Source organism: Chelon labrosus, assembly GCF_963514085.1.
Source record: "Chelon labrosus genome assembly, chromosome: 8".
Taxonomy (NCBI): Eukaryota; Metazoa; Chordata; class Actinopteri; order Mugiliformes; family Mugilidae; genus Chelon; species Chelon labrosus.
Window position 1 is genome coordinate 2,739,451 of NC_140358.1, and position 5,340 is coordinate 2,744,790.

Below are 5,340 nucleotides of genomic sequence, written 5' to 3' on the forward strand. Positions count from 1 at the left end.
AGCTTCCTACCATTTCAGTGCTACACCTAGGCAATGCTACACAGAGGCAACAGTGTGAAGTAAATTTTTCTGTATTCAGGACAATTCGACTTCATGTGATGACAAAACGCATGCCCATGCTCCAACAACTACATGAGGGCCTGAAAGTGTATAATCTCATCAAAGTGATTCAGACAAGGCCAGAAGTGTGTCGCAGCCTCTTCATCGCTGGAGACAATGATTTGGTATGCTGTTGTACAGTATAGCTTTGAGGTTTTTACAAGTTGTACTACATGGTATTTCCATACCTTACCCCTTGCTTCTTCAGCGGGTAATTATCAGGGATCTCAGATTACCCTTTTTTTTTTATCTAGGTGGACTCACATTACATTCTTTCCCATCTGGCCCCGAACTTCAGCTCAAGTGGTTCAACTAAGCATGTGAAAGAAAGGAAAATCTTGGAGTACTTTCAGGACTTTCTTCTTGAACTTGAAGGTATGTGCAACCTTCAGTTTAAAGTAAGTAGTAGAATGCCATATCACCCCTATCTTGTTTTCTCTGCACTGGCTTCCAGTTTATTTCAGGATTCATTTTAAAATATTGGTTATCACCTATCAGGCCATTCATGGACAAGCTCCCACTTACATTTCTGAACTCTTGAAAGATTTACCCTCTAAACATCCCATACTTGTGTACTTATTTACTTAGCCTAACTGTTTTTTGCTGAGAAGATAGCTCAACGATGTCTACCTTTTTAACTAGTAGTGCAGTTTAGAATAAATAAAAATCACAAGTCTACGCCTTTGACCCCTCCTGGGGCATAGGCCACTAACAAGGGTTCTCCAGCCATCCCGGTCCTGAGCAATCTTCTCCAACTGTCCCCAAGAGTGGCCTGTTCTCTTGACATCGGCGTCCAGGTCTCGGCGCCAACTGTTTCGAGGTCGACCTCTCTTTCTCTTCCCTTGCGGGTTCCATGAAAGGGACTGTCTGGTGGTGTTTGAGACCGGTTTACGTAATGTGTGCCCTAACCATCTCCAGCGCCTTTGGATGATTTCTTGGTCTGCTGATTGTTGGTTTGTGCGTTGCCAGAGCTCCTCGTTGCTGATCTTTTCAGGCCAACGTATCTGTAGAATGCGGCGCAGACATGTGTTGATGAATGTCTGGATCTTCTTGGTGGTGGTTACAGTGGTCCTCCATGTTTCGGCGCCATAGAGCAGAACAGACTTAACATTGGTGTTGAAAATCCTGATCTTTGTTTTGATGGACAGGTCTCTTGAGCTCCAAATGTTTTTGAGTTGGAGGAAGGCTGTCCTGGCTTTTCCAATTTTTGCCTTCACATCTGCGTCGGTTCCACCTTGCTTGTTGACAATGCTGCCAAGGTAGGTGAAGTCGTCCACCTCTTCTAGCGCTTCGCCGTTCAGCGTGATGGGCGATGTGTTGGTAGAGTTGACTTTCAGGAGCTTGCTCTTCCCTTTGTGGATGTTGAGGCCAAGGTGAGTAGAGTTGTCTGCCACAATGCTGGTCTTTTCCTGCATCTGCTGCTGGGTGTGGGAGAGAAGGGCCAGGTCATCCGCAAAGTCGAGGTCATCAAGTTGTGACCACAGCGTCCACTGGATGCCGTTTCGCTTTCCTGATGTGGATGTTTTCATGACCCAGTCGATGGCCAGCAGGAACAAAAACGGCGACAACAAACAGCCTTGTCTCACTCCTGTCTGTACCTGGAATGCCTCTGTGAGTTGACCTCCATGGACTACTCGGCATGAAAGTCCCTCGTAAGAGTTTCTGATGATGGTGATGATTTTCTCGGGGACCCCGTAGTGTCTTAGCAGCCTCCAAAGTGATGCCCTGTCCACGCTGTCAAAAGCCTTCTCGTAGTCAATAAAATTGACGTACAGGGGTGAGTTCCACTCAAGAGACTGTTCTAGGATGATGCGTAGTGTTGCGATCTGGTCGGTACAGGAGCGATCTTTGCGGAAACCAGCCTGCTGATCTCGCAGCTGCCCGTCAACAACGTCGTTCATCCGGTCTAGCAGGATCCTGTTGAAAACCTTTCCTGGGATGGATAATAGGGTAATCCCTCTGTAGTTGGAGCAGGAGCTCAGGTTGCCTTTCTTTGGGAGCTTGATGAGGTAGCCTTCCTTCCATTCTGTGGGGACTTGCTCTTCTTCCCAGATCTTCTTGAAGAGGGGGTGGAGCATCTCCACAGTTGTTTCCACATCTACCTTCAGCGCCTCTGCTGGGATTCCATCAGGTCCGGCTGCCTTGCCGCTTTTCAGCTTCTTGATGGCTCTGCTGATCTCTTCCTTTGTAGGTGCACTGCAATCTATCGGCAGGTCTCTATCCGCTGGTTGGATGTCAGGTGGGTCGTGTGGGGCTGGTCTGTTGAGTAGTTCTTCAAAATGTTCCAACCATCTTCGCTTCTGTCCCTCTTGGTCGTTACCACACTAATTTTCCTCCAGGCCTGCTGTTAACAAAAAATTACATGAGCTTTTACAGCAAACCAACCCAGGCTTCTGAAAAACACTGAGCATTTCACCAAATTGTTGGCATATAAAATGACTGAACAGATTTCTTACGACTTAAGCTTTTTGTCTTTTCAAGATGCACACCCTGATCATACAGAAGATACCCTGACTGTGTCCTCAGTCTTACAGTGGATGACGGGTCAAGCCACTTTCAATCCACATCTACTTTTGGAAGAGCGGCAAAAATTCAGTATCACTGTCAAGTTTAATCATGAATGTATGAAAGACCGACTCATACACACTAAAAACTCCAGGGTTAAAGTCAACCCAACTTGTGTTGTTTTTAACCCAACCAATGGGTCAAATAAGGACCAGCCCAAATCTGGGTTGTGTTAACCCAAAAACTTGAGTTACTCATTTTAACCCATAATCTGTGTTAAAAAGTCTACCCAAAACGTGAGTTACACCTACTATCATTCTGGGTTATTGTAACCAAATGTAACCCAAGTTATGGGTTGTATTCATTTAGCCCATTCTACACATAATTTGAGTTATACCAACTATTATTCTGGGTTATCATTTACTCAATGTAACCCAAGTTATGGGTTGTATTCATTTAGCCCATTCTACACATAACTTGAGTTATACCAACTATTATTCTGGGTCATCATTAGTCAAGGTAACCCAAGTTATGGGTTGTATTCATTTAGCCCATTCTACACATAACTTGAGTTGTAGCAACCATTTTTATGGGTCATCATAGTCAAATGTAACCCAAGTTATGGGTTGTATTCATTTAGCCCACTCTACACATAACTTGAGTTATACCAGCTATTATTCTGGGTTATTGTAGTTAAATGTAACCCAAGTTATAGGTTGTATTCATTCAACCCACTCTACACATAACTTAAGTTATACCAACTAGGATTCTGGGTTATTTGAGTCCATAAAGTTGGTTACACATGTATACTCCACTTAAACCTTATTTAGAAAACAGAATTACATGATGTATTGCATTACGCTCTGTACTAATTAGAATATATAAAAATAAACAGATGGAAATGTTTGCAAAAATTTATTTGCATAGTTTGGTTGTATGTGCCTATTAGCGGACACAACATTGTACAAGATTGTAGCAAACAGTGTACCAAACAGTGTACAAAAGCTGATAAAGGTCTGTCTTGATACATACACACATGTCACATAACTATCAAGATTTTATTGACACTAAACATTTGGTCCAAAACGGACACTCCTGGGGCAGAAGTTAAGATGTTGGGCAATTGACAATTGCAGTGCGAAAGAATTTAGACACTTTGGACTCTGGTCCCTCGATGTTAAAAACAAGATGCTGGAGCAGCTGCCATGCACTAGAACACTCACTTGGATAATTGTGGTCAAAGACATAAAATGCCTTAAAGCAAACGTCAACTGCTCCAAGGAGTGTGTTCTGTGGGAGTGCCTGACCTGCCAATATAAGGAAACACTGTGTGGCACATTTGTGGGATTCCCCGAGCGCCAGTACACTGGGGAAGGTCCTTGCTCCAACCTGCTTCAGGTACTCCACCAAGTTTGTCCCAATCTAAGACAGGCACAAGGAAGAGAGAAAGAAAGATATTACAAGCGAATATTTGTGTCATAAGAGGGGTGGTGGTGGGGTCGCTGCTTCATGTCTCTCAGATAAGGGTTTCTGGCCTGAAAACCATTTATAATAAAATGGTATGGCAACATTTGCCCTCTCAAGAGTTATGTGTCAGAGTAAATCAATGTCATGCATAAACCTGGACACAAGACATTCAGTAACTGGGATTTCATGAGCATAATAAGAACATTATACAGTAGTTATAAAAAAAACAAAAGCTAAAATGTTTCCACGGACGAGGCCACGCCTTGCCATAGACACATCTGTCCTTGTACAGATATGTTGGTGAGACCTGGTGTGGAGTGAATTCATAAGTCTAATCTAGTATGTGAAATTGTACTTACAGGCTTGAGGTCGATGAAGGCTGCCTGGGACTCAATTATTGTAGTCCGCACAGTTTTTTTGTTGACCCTCCGTGTGACAGTCGGCATCATAAGAGGTAGCAGCCTGAGGGCCAGTTCCCCTTTGGCATCTGTAGATTAAAGATATTCTATGCTTCAGTATGGTATGGCTTTAATTGGGTTAAGTTAGACAAAACACAACTGTGGTAAAAAAAAAAAAATCCATCAAATATTAACAGTTGATTGTTGTTCTTTTTTCTGATTTCAAACTCTTAACTCCCATTTACCCATGTTGGAGAAAAGCCAGACAACAACAAAGGAAACTAATTCTGAAACATTTCCCAGAAAAATAGCTCATACTTACCAGCTGTCATGTCGTCTATTGGAATTTTAGCAAGTTTCCCCTCTTCCTTGGCCAGATGAAGAACCCTCTCAGCGTACAGGGGCAACCATGTTTCAAACAGCTTTGGTGCAGCTTCCCCATACAGCACCAAGAAATCCTGTGATATCTAAAAAAAAAAAAAAAAAAAAATATATATATATATATATACATATATACATATATAGCTTGCAATAGTTTGTCTAGATTAAAGATATTTAGTTAGCAATTCATGGAAAGGTCAAAGTGCTCACCTTTAAAACTGTCAACTAGGTCGGGAAAATTCCACTCGATTAGCTTCTCTCTGACGAAGCTGTCCATGGGGTTCACCTGAAACAAATAATGTATAAACATTCAGAGTGTAATTGGGGGGGGGGGGGGGGGGGCAGGGTATTTTCCTAAATAATTGTGGTCCCAGAGAAATAAATGCCATTAAATGGGGTTGACTGAGTCTCCACCTCTCGTTTCGGGTGGATTGTGTTCAGCTCTCAGCGTTTCTATCGTTCATCAAACCTCTGTGAAAGTGATCGAAAC

At 42.8% G+C, this 5,340-nt stretch overlaps 1 long non-coding RNA gene across 1 annotated transcript; it reads right to left on the reverse strand.

Annotated features, from left to right (window-relative positions):
- Positions 1-2,732: 2,732 nt before the first annotated feature.
- Positions 2,733-4,931, reverse strand: LOC311491527. The gene is made up of 3 exons (XR_014699181.1): positions 4,792-4,931; positions 4,431-4,558; positions 2,733-4,026 (listed from the first exon to the last, which is right to left on the reverse strand). It is a non-coding gene; the product is annotated as an uncharacterized lncRNA (long non-coding RNA).
- Positions 4,932-5,340: the final 409 nt, after the last annotated feature.